We start from the raw sequence: 12,545 nt of genomic DNA on the forward strand, positions 1-12,545 counted from the left end.
GAAAACTAAAAATAGAACTGCCTTTTGACCCAGCCATTTCACTGCTGAGATTACACCCTAAAAATCCTGAAACACCAATTCAAAAGAACCTATGCATCCCAATGTTCATAGCAGCACAATTTACAATAGCCAAGTGCTGGAAGCTACTTAAGTGTGCATCAGTAAATGAGTGAATCAAAAAACTATGGTTCATTTACACAATGGAATACTATGCAGCAGAAAGAAAGAAGGAACTCCTACCCTTTGCAACAGCATGGATGGAACTGGAGAGCATTATGCTAAGTGAAGCAAGTCAGGCAGTGAAAGACAAATACCATACAATCTCACCTACAAGTGGAACCTAATCAACAAAACAAAGAAGCAAGCAAAATAGAACCAGAGACATTGAAATAAAAAACAAACTGACAGTAACCAGAGGGGTGGGAGGAGGGAGAGAACGGGGAAAGAAGAGGAAGGTTCATCAAGGAACATGTATACAGGACCCGTGGACAAAGCCAAAGGAGGTAGGACTGAGGGTGAGAGGTGGGAGTGAGTAGGGCAGGAGAAAGTGGCAGTGGGAAATGGAGACAACTATACTTGAAAAAAAAAGATAAGACACAGCACACCTAACACTTCAACTCTTATACTGTTTCACTTGATTCTATTTAACAACAATTTTCTATAGTCAACAACTAGCTGAACCTTATAACAGAGAGAAATCAGAGCAAATATAAGATTCTAAAAGAAAATATTGAAAGAAAAAAAACTAAAGAAATATATAATAAGCCCTTGCCAGTTTGGCTCAGTTAGTTGGAGCGTTGTCCCATAACCAAAAGGTTGCAGGTTTGATTCCTGATCAGGGCAGGTACAGGAGACAAACAGTCAATGTTCCTCTCTCACATTCATGTTTCCCTCCCTTCCTCTTTCTCTAAAATCAATTTTTTTAAAGTCCTCAGTGAGGACTAAAAAATATATGTCTAATAAAACACCTAAAGTAAGAGATACTCTTTGGCAGGAATAATAAATGGGGAAAAATCAATCTGAATGAAAGATTTATTGCATTTCCACTACTATCGAATAATAGCAGAGGAACTTGTACAAAATTCGGGTTTTTTTGGACAATTACTTTTGTGTGTCTTTCTGTGTGTCTTCTGTGTGTCTTTGGTTTGTGTGTCTTTCAAATGTAGCTTAATAGTATGTGCATAAATGATAAGCCATTAAACTTTACTTAAGGCGCTTAAAGATTACTTTTGGGAAAGAAACTCAAACTCAGTAATAGTGTTGGAGGCAGCTTTCGTTTTTGAGAATAACGTTAGTCCTATGTAGTTATATTCTGAGAGACAGGACTTGACTTTCAAGTCCTAAAATGTCATTGCATGAGGCTCTACTTTAGTCATGTAACTGCAAATTGGATCTAGGTTTCCTCTTCTAAAAATGAGAAATCAGCAGGGATAAAGTGCTAGCCATATTTGGCTAGCCATAATCTTTTCTTTAGGTTTATGAGAAACATAGTACTTATGGTGCATTATTTGAGTTGGATATTCAATTTGTCTTGTCTGAAATTAAATGGGCTAATATACAAAGATAAGGCCCATTAAAGAACTTATATTTTCAATGATAAAAATGCTCAGATCTGTTGTGGTTCATAGGTAGCACCTGTATTGCTTCCACACATCTGTAGAAACACTGTTTCTACAGCCAACTGTTAATCAAGGATCACTTCCCTTCAAAGTGATGGATGATCCACTGTTAAAACAGCTTATAAAAATAACTTTGCGTCTGAAAAGGGGCTTCAGGGTTTTCAGACATATCTCACCATTCCTGTTAGCTTAATGCATGTTTAAAAGTTAATTTCTCATTAATATTTTTAAAAGAAGTGGCTTCAGAACAAATTTTAAATGATCCATTACATTTTAGAAATAAAATATTATTGGCATTATTTTCATCTCAATTACAAGGAATAATAATGTCCAAGATTGGCTTTTAAAACTGTTAATGAGCCCTGGCAATGTGAAAAAAGATATGGATTAGGTAGATGTAATGAGATATGATTAAAGGGTGCAAGCACTGAAGGGTGTTGGAGAAATTCTTTTCAGAAAGAGTATAATTAGTGTCTGATAAAAGTACTTAGTTGATAAGATTTTTGAAGAAGAAAGGTTAAGATAAACACATACTTTATGACAAACCTGCTTAATTTTTCCCCTTTGGTTCTCTTACATACTCAATATTATGTTGAAGTTTCATACATAAATAATGTTTGTCGAATACTTGATGCAATTCTACCAGACAATTAGAGTGTTTTAATTGCCAGACACAGAGAGCAGAAAATGTGTTGAAACATCTTATTCCATTTTCAGTGTACATTTCTTTGTTGATTTATGTAATGTAGCTAATAATATGCAACCTACCCTAGTTTTAAACAAACAAATGAACTCCTAAAAAACAAGCTTTTTCATAAGTTGCTAAGCAACTCCAAAGGCACATTTTATTAATTTAAATCCTTAAGGAAAATTTCTAACTCCATTTTATAAAAAGTAGAAAATCCAAGCAGGTATCCTTCTGATTTTCCTGTTTCTAAGGCCTTGGGGCTAGGAAGATAACTGCCATTTTTAGAGCTTCATTTGACCCACTAAACAAAACATTTCTTCAGTTGAAATGTTACTATAATAGAAGTTAGGTTCTGGGCTTCATTGTTTAGTTCCTGGGCTTCATTGTACAGCTCTCCAGAGTAAGAGCTCATGCTTCATATCCATCTCTTGAAGGTTTGTCAGCCTGGGCACTGCTCACATTTTGGACAGGAAAATTTGTTGTTGTGGGGGGCTCTCCTGTACATCATAAGATGATTAGCAACATCCATCTCTAGCTTCTACTAATTAAATGGCAGTAATAGCCCATAGTTATTACAAGTAAAAAATGTCACCAGACTTTGCCAAATGTGCCCCTTGGGTTTGAGGAGTTCAAAAATCACACCCAGTTCAGAACTTCTGTTACTGAATAACAAGTAAATGTAAATAATGGATAAATAACTAACTTTAAATCATTATCAATCAATACAACATTTCCTACCACCACCAGCAATGAAGAATTACTGATTCCAGTTGGTACTGTGGCTTTGTTCTAGTCAAAGCTTATTACTGACTTTATCATCTCATTGTAGTTTTCATTGTACAGTAACTGGGGAGAAAGGTCCTAATGATGGCTCTGTCTACAGCCACTCTCTAGGAACATCCCATTCCAGAACTCCACCAAAATCTTATTTTCTACTCTCTCTCTCTCTCTGTTCTCACTATGCTCAGTTGCTGGGTAAAATTTTTTAAAATATGAATCTCAATTTTAACCATGCCATTCTCTGCATAGAGGATAGGTCTCTATCACATACAGTTTCCTCTGTTCTTTAAGGTTTACTACAAATTACCACCAAACTTTATCTCATCAAACTTTTCATTCTCCATGTATGCAAATTTTAACCAGTCCCCAAATATAAACAGCTTACTTATTCTAGTCTTCCTTTGGGACACATGAAGTACAAAATCATTTCCTCTGTGAAAGTTTCCCTAATGAATCCTTCCTTTATTTCTCATCACTATTGTATTTCTGTTAAAAGAATGACACGACTGACAATTAATATGTAAGACAATTATTTGCTGAATTTTTTCCATATGCCAGACACTGAATATAACTTAGTAGCTATTTCTATCAATTTACATTTACATTATTTATGCCCAAGTAGATTTTAAATTCCCAGAGGATATGGATGGATCTTTTTTGCATCCCTCCAATGTCTCTTCATAACGATGCTAACAAATATACTTTTAATTTAATTTTCAATTACAACCTTTCAAATTACCTTCATTGTTGTTACCTTATTGGTTATATATTTTCAGTATGGTACAGTCCACAAAAGTGGGACATTAAATGCTCCAGAGACTAGGCTATGAGTTATACAACTAGTGCTCAATAGCATATGCATCTAATATATGTCGACTGACGGGATCTAGTCTCACAACTATAAAATTTCTCCCCTGGTTTCAAACAGTTCTATGGCATTTAAAAACAAATGTTATTGTAAAGAACAAGAACAGCTGAATGATGTAGGAAATACAAAACAAGTGAGTTAAGGTTGATAAGAGTTAAACTATAGCGTAGCTTGAAAGCAAAAGAGAAATCTCTTAATTTCTGCCACAAATTGGCTACAAGAGATTAACTTCATAAAGCCTTGACTTCTTGTTGCAGAAAGTAAAACTTTAAAATGAAAACAAAATGGGGGGAAAAAGCCACAGAAGAGCTGATAAACCACCAAATTCTAACATCACAGCATTTTACCCCATACAAAAGAAAAAAAGTTCAAGAAAAACATATTCGACAACTTTGACATTCCCTCCTAGTTTTGAGGAGTCCCTGAAGACATCAAAATGCTTGTAAAAATTACTTAACTTTTCAACTAACTTCAACAAAACAGTAGTCAGAAGTCTGACTACTGTTAGTCAGAAGTCAGCCAATTTCCGAGGCTACCCACCAGCCCTAAGCACCAGGTGCCTAAAGAAGCAAACGTCATTTATTAATTCTTTCAACGTTTACTGCATGCTAAGCGCAGACATCAGCCTAGCCCTGGGTGTGGGGAGGGGGGATTAAAAAGATGTCGATATGAATTTGCGCAGACAGCCCCCCTAAAAAATTATCTTCAATGTGCCTTAACTCTCACCCTTGGGGTCTGCTTCACTTCCTCCCCCATACTCCAAAGTTTAGGAAAGGGGAGGCATTACAAGAAATTCAAAATAAAGAGAAATAAAGGGAACAGGTAAAGGTCCCATCAGCCTCCTGAAAGACAGAGTTCTCCTCAGTATCCCTCAGCCACGTGACTAGCGGAAGTGCCGGAGTCCATCGGGCGGAAGTGCTACGGCAGGTAAGGTTCCGGCCCCCGAGCGGCCGGAAGTCGGGCTCTCGAGTGTCCGGGAGGGAAGACCCTGGGAAGGGCTAGAGCCAAAGCCCAGGAGCCTCCCTAGGTTTTCTCTGCCCACAAGGCCTTATCATATCACAACAGACTATCTGTAAAATAGGGATTTTTGAGCTTTAACGAAGGTGACGATAGCTTGACGTGAGTTCTTCAAGGACAGGTCTGTGCTCCCACGTACAGTGTTTTGCCAGGCGAATCTGCGCCCCCACACGCCTACTCGTGTCCTGGAAGCCAATGGACACCTGGGCCCGAATCACGGGGGCGGGTGGGGGTGGGGAGCGCGGACCTGCCGGTGCGGCCGTGGCCCCTTCCTGTGGGCGGCGGAGGGCGTCTGGAGAACTGGATGTTAGAAAGCGGGCAGTCTGGTACCAGCGCTCCCAGGGCAGCGCTGCCGCGTATCTGACCGGGGGGCGCCCGGGGCAGGCGGGCCGGGGCGGGTGGCGAGGCTGTTCCCGCCGCCCTCCGTTCCGAGGCTGGGGGCCTCGAGTGCGGGTGGAGAAGCTGGCACCGACCAACCGGTGGGCCTGAGCGGAAGCCCGGGCGGCGCCCTGTGAGCTGCCGCGGGGACGGAGGGAGCGGGGTGGGGGGCGGTCATCATCGGCTCTTTTGAAATTAAATTACTAGGAATCAGGTTGCCTCCAGGGTTTTTATCCGGGTCTAGAAACTCGGAGTTTGTTTCAGCTTGTCTACCCCCGCCTCCGAATTAATTCTGAAGCTCCCTGCTTGGCCTGCAAATGCGGGAGCCGGACAAGAGGGAGCGCCTCTTTCCCTCTCTCGATCTGACCTCCTCCCTTTCTCTCCCGGGGTTACTCGCCCGGCCAGCACCCCACTCACTTCCTCGGACGGCCTCAGGAGTCCTTTACATCTTCCACGGAAACATAGCGCTCCACTTCACTCGTTCTCAATCATTAGGTGACTAACTATAACTTACGTCAGAGTAGGCGAGTTAGAGAGTTCCTTGCTGGGCTTAATATAATTAAAATGCACTAGCCCTGTTTGTTTCCGAGGATGTGAGAGGGGAAGTGTTTGGACTCGGCTCCGAAGGTCAGCAGATCGTCACATGTTTATAGGATCATTTTTAAGGTCTCTTCAACCTTGTCGTCCCTGGCAATTTGGTTGTGAGAAAGAGTAGTTTTTGACATTAACGTTCATCACATTAAACGTCTGAATCCTCACTCTCTACACTCCTCGAATGTCCAAAGATGGAATGGAAACTCTTGTTAATGTCCAAATGTCTAGTGACTCAGAGGAACCCTAACTCCCTTTCTCTTCACTGCCCTCCCCCTCCTCTCTGGGAGTGGGGAGAGATCTTAGGATCAGTGGCTGCAGAACTGAGGACCCTAACAACATCTGATTATACAGAGGGAGGAGGAATACAGGGAAGAAATGGAAGGGGAAGAAAAAATATTTGTGTTCATTTACACATTTCCTGTGCAGAACAAAAAAGTTCCACCATCAGCAAAAGAAGTCTCTTCCTCCAAAATAGCAGCCGAAGAGGGAAAATTAGAATATGCATAAATTCCTTCATTTTCATTCACACGGAGCGCGATTTCCGGCAGATTTGTATTTAAGCTGCTCTATTAATCCCAATTTCTGAACATCATTTTACTTAGTATCTTCCGAAATCGCTCTTAAAGAGTATTGCTCTTCTCCCACCGCCCTGTTTTGAAGCCTCCCTTGTTGCTATTCTCCAAGTGCGATGAGAATTTTATTGAAAAGACTAACTTTATTGTTCCTGTCCATTGTTTTAAAAACTGAACTGATGCATTGGACTATAATACAAACTGGCTGCTATCTGTGAAACCATAACTGCAAATGAGAGCCTAGCGGAAAGGATACATTTCTTTTTCTGAAATGTGCACTTGAAAAAAGAGAATAAACCTGATAGGACCAATAGACTTTTGCAGTTCCTCTCATGGCATGGAATCCTTTCACCATTAGCAATACTTAGGATGCAGGGACTTGTCCACCCCCAAACCTTCCTCTCCCCGCTTTTAAGGAGCACTGCAACCCTATTCAAAGGAGTATGACCCTTAATAAATATTCAGAGTGTCAGTCCATTAAATTCCCTGTAGCCCATTTCTAAAATATTTGCTTTGCTACTTGTGCAAAAGACCTGACTGTATTTGCCTTGAAAATGTTGGGAAAAAAACATTAGCATCATTTGAAGCCATTACCTTTCTGAAATACTCTTTAACCTTGGCTTACCCACCTGTCTTTGAAACTGTGTATTTCTTTCATTTAATAGTAGGATATTAGTATTTAAAAATGAAATGACTACATCTTGGGTTACTAAAAGTATATGCAGATCTTAATTCTACTCACCCCTAAATTCCTTACTGTTGCACATCCCAAGATAGAAATCTGTATTTGCTTCATAATAAAACCTAAACAGAATGTAGTGGTTTTGGCTTTCCTTCGCTGTTTACAGGTCAAAAATAAACCCCAAGTTTTGGTGGCTAGAAAGTTAGAAATGCTAATATGTTTTGTCTTAGTTTCCATAAAAATAAACAAGCATACATATTTGAACTATATGCAGCATGGTGTGTGTGTGTGTGCGCGTGCGTGCATTTAAATATCTGCTTTATGTTAGCTAAGTATTTTTAAGATATTGGAATATAAAAGCCTAATAATTTTTAAATGGGTGCATAAACTGAGTGCACCTGGTATCTGCATGACTTCTACTACTTTGTGAAATAACTACTTTTATTGTTTTCTTATTTCTGTCAAATATTCCTATTAATTTGGTTTCTTTTAGTTAGGCATGTCTCCAATGACTCAGGGGTTGTCAGTTTATATACAATTAAATATAAAGTATTTGAAAATAAATTCTTAAAAGTCACATATGGGGGTTGTATATAACAGGATTGAAGGCCATTTTTTTAATAGCAGTATTGATTTAATTATCTTATTGGAACAAATGATAGTTTTCTCTTAATGAAAGAAACAATGTAAACAAATGAAAAACAATCACAATAACGGTTTTTCTTAAAGTATTATTTTTATTAGAATTGGATTTTGTATGGAAAGCTCCAGTTTGAGTTCAAATTGCATAGTTGTACTTTCAGAAGTGTTGAAATGAACTTAGTTATTAATTATTAGAGTACAGGGAGAAAACCTGGGAGTATGATTGAAAAGCAGAGCAATATATAGTTGCAGCCAAAGCCTTTTTCTCCCATTGCAGACTAAGCATCACCTTGGTGAATTAATCTCTAGAAGTGAAAGTCCCTGTCCTCATTCTTGGAAAATCACTAGTGAAATAACTTTCTCATGAACTGGAATATTTTCATATTAAGTGAAAAGACTAGACTGAAATTAAAAAGAATTCTTCAGTCTGTTCTGTGAGAAGTGAAGAGGTGGATGCACTTACAACCAGCAGGGAAGTTGCATTCTTCTTTTTTCCCCTCCCTCTCTTTCTTCAACTACTGTTTGCTTTAGTTACGAATTGTGTGAGTGTGTGTTTGAAAACAATATCTAAAGAAAAAAAACATTTTGTAGAGAACAGAACAGGGTATTGGTAGTTATGTCTTTCTTTTTGTAATTTGTTTTTTGAACGAAGCATACAGGTCTTGGTTTTTTTTTTTTCATAAATTATCAGTGATACATTAACTTCCAGGAATACAGAAGCAAAAACATTTAATGGCTAGCTTTCCTTGCTCCCAAACTATCCTTCTATAGCTAGGGTTCTTATCCATTTGACCCTGGCCACTGGGCTGCCATGGAATTTCTAGCCCAACCTCTGTTCTCCTCTCCTATAACTAGCCTCCCACTCCTAACCAGCTTTCTTTCCCCTCCACAAATGAAGGCAGTTCTCAAAAACCTGCTTTAATTCCAACATCTCCATGACAAACATTAAGTCTAATTCCCTCCCATGTGCTTTTTTTTATTCCTTTTTCTTTGGAGGGGGAGGTACTGGGGGACTCAGAATACTGGGCTGAGAGAAGAGTTAGGTTCCCACAGATACAGACAGACTCACTGGCAGATTCTTTCCAGCTTAGCCTCAGGAACTGGTGGCTGTTTCACACCTAGACAGATAAACCTTGTTAGGTTTACAACTGACAAAAAACACCTCTGCCTCCTCTACAGTAAGCTTAGCTTTATTAGCTAGATCTCGACCAGTTACATCTTCAACCTGGCCTCCTCCTTCCACTTCTATTCCCTTCACTTACTGACCCCTTTCCATCCCTCCATCCTTAAAGGAATTTTTTTTAATGTCCAAAGGGACCTAATTCTTAATTTTTGTGTCTTGCCCTATGGGTTGAGTTCCTCACTGCCACTCTTTGGATTCACAGAAACCTCATAACTGAAGTACTTTGCCCATCTCAGACTCCTTAGCTCTGATAACATGATCCCAAATATGACAAGTTGCTCATTCGCCAGCAGAACTCCTGCCAGAGGAACCAGGTCTTTCTACCCAATAATCCCTTCACATGTCTGCCTCTGCCCCCAGTCTCCTTCAAGAGTTTACTTCTGAATGGTGTCCAAGAGGAACATGCCCATATCAATGAAGATGAGTGGGTAAAAATGTACCCAGTGCCATTAAAAAGCCCTACTATATTAAACCAAGGGAGTTTCTCTTAGAATACTTGAGTTGGGCCAGGATAGATCATCCATCTAACCAGTGAAACAAAAAATTAGAGGAATGCCCAATTGTAGCTGTGAAACACAAATTTCCTCTTCATCCTGTCAGCCAGATAAATTATTTTAAAATTGTTTCTGCTATTATTGTTTGCATTATTATTATTAACATTTTATTTTGTCATTATTGCTGCAGATTTTATTATTTTATTTGTGTTGTTATTGCATCTATTATACTATTCAATACAAGTTTAGGAACATTAGTCAGATTAATTAGTTTATCGTTAATTTAAAGCTGAAAACTAGTAATTAAGCCAAAAACTAAAAATGATCAAGGATGATTCATACCCATGTAGGATTTGGGAGGAACAGAAACTAAATTTTGGATATAAAATTTGGCAGCTATGAAGTAAACAGGACTTGGGGATCAGAAATATGATAATTGAAATATTCTTAGTCACCCAACTTCTCCCCTCCTCCAAATTCAGCTAAGATCATTTTGTGATTTGCTTTGTAGAGAAAAAAAATTATACTTGTTTTTGTTGACAGAACAAAGAACCCATGCTTGTTCTTCATGTGATTTGCATTTATACGTGGATTCCCTCTGCTTGGGACCATCCAAATATCTAAGGTCACTCTCCTCCAAGTTTGCTTCCTTCATCTGTTTGGTCTTGTTATGCACCTCACTGAAGATGGTGTATCATTTAAGACAGGTATATAATTCCAGTCCTCTCCACAGACAGATTCCATGGAATATAAATTCAGTATTTCACTTCTCTCCACAACAAGCTTTCTGCTCTTTCAAATACAATTAATGTTTTGGTGGTGAGATATATATATATATATATATATATATATATATATATATATATATATATGCATGCACACACACATACACAAACAGATGTACCCTCTAGCTTTGCTATTTGTGTATCTAAAACAGAAATGGATGTGGCTCTTTCACTGACTCCTAAAATTCATCAACTCAGCTCAAAGAGAAGAACTCTGTTTAAGGAATAACTCCATGGTCTGATGTGTGCCCCAAAATCTTTAAAACCATAAAAGTGCAAGCCTCTCCTTTTTGATAGTCATTTTCTATCAAACTTCCTAGAAAATAAAGGCTATTCTGAACTGATATTCTGATAGAGGCATTCACTAGATAATAGTTAAACAAAAATCACCATCCTAAACTGTTGATTGTCTTTTCAAAGTTTTAGTGATGAAAACTGACTTTCCATTTTATCCAAGTAGGGCTAAACTGACACAAATGTATAAAAACTAGCAACCATAATAAAAAACTATGACTTCTATAAGAAACTGCTTACTCAGTCAAATACTTCAGTTATGTTTTAGGTAGATCAATTCATTTAATTGCAATCGGTTGTACACTGACATTCATATGTAAAATAGATGGTCAAAGAGACTGACAGATATGCAGATGACAATATGACCAATAGGGGCTGAGTGATCAAATGCTGCTGAGCTTCTATACTAAAGTGTACCCTATTCCTAATATTTCATTTCTACAAGCAGATTATAATTATTAGAAGACAAATAACCTCTAGACTGTAGAACATAATGTTTCCAGTTTGTAATAAAATAAAATATGTATTCTATAGTAATCCAATAGAAATATAAACTTTAATTTTCTAAATTGTTTCTAGGTTAAAGAAGCTAGTTAGTTGGAACTAATACACTGATTTCCAAGCATTTTGGCTATTTTAGTTGAGTTATGAATGTACAGAAGGTGCTAGCAGGGGAAACATTTTACACATCTCTCCATAAAGTTTTTAGAAAAGATACATAGAAGGGATTTTTTTAAAAAATCTTTTGGGGTTTTACTATGCTTTTATGGGGTTTTTTGATGTTTGGAATTGTAAAAGATTTTTTTTTTTGATCAATGAGGAAAGGAGCACAAGTGGCTGAGCCCAAGCAGATCTTTTAACTGGATGGGAAAGCAGTATTTCCCTGGTACAGTTGTGCAAAAGAGGGGGGAAGAAAGTGTGATTTCTAAATAACTCACTGGTGTCTGTGCTTTTCCTTCTTGTTTGGATTGGTCCATCAGGGTTCCTTTCCCATTACTTTCCTCCAAACTGTTTTCCTTGAAAGCATAAATGTGGGAACTACCTATCCATTCATCCTCTCACAAGCTAATATAAACAACAAATTTTAGTTAAATTTTCCATAGAAAATATCCTTATAGGTTCAGAGATTGTATTAGTACAGGACCAAATAACCAATCCTAGTTAATTAGATATAGTTAACATGATATTTGTCACTAGTGAGCTATATAAAATAAAGGTAAGGTTTTTACAATATGGGTCAACAATGATGTGTGAGCTATCAAAAAAATTCTCAGACTTATATATGTTCTGATTTCGTCCTTGTTTTTCTTTCAATTGTTTTTGAAGCAGTAACACCACTACTTCTGTGGTTCTCAAATGAAGTTCTGTTTGGCTCAGATTAGTATTAAAGAAGATCATATATACAGTTGGAAAATATTGTGGGGCTTTTTTTAATGAGAAAAATTGGACTCCCAAATGTCAGATCTGTGGTTCTCCGACAGGCAATGGAAATGGAGCTGACATCACTTTGCACTTTAACAATCGGATTTGGTCAGGGTACAAGTTGTTTGTTTAACCCGACAGCTCTGTGCACCCCATCGCACGCTTTGCACACTCATTAAAACGATTATTCACGACCTGTCGAGTGTTTTTGGGTTCATTCACAGGAAAGGCTTGGAGCGAGCAAGAGCAATTCAAGTCAACACTGTCCACTACCCAGATGCACGTGAAGACGAGCTGGTACGTGCGTAAAAAGACAGAGAGAGGGGTAGGTGAGCATACCCTACCTATAAGTCCTGTTTATCAGATGCTCTGGAATTTCAGTCTCGAAAGAATGCCAAGAGTGCTTGGTCCTAAAGGGCTATGTTCCTGTGTTAACTTCAAGAGCTTGGCACAGGACAAAAAAATAAACCGAATAAACTCTAAGTTCTCCTTCTGCTTCTTTCAACCTCTGCAAAGCTTGAGGCTTG

Source organism: Artibeus jamaicensis, unplaced genomic scaffold (assembly GCF_021234435.1).
Source record: "Artibeus jamaicensis isolate MK-2021 breed Jamaican fruit bat unplaced genomic scaffold, CSHL_Jam_final contig_588, whole genome shotgun sequence".
Taxonomy (NCBI): Eukaryota; Metazoa; Chordata; class Mammalia; order Chiroptera; family Phyllostomidae; genus Artibeus; species Artibeus jamaicensis.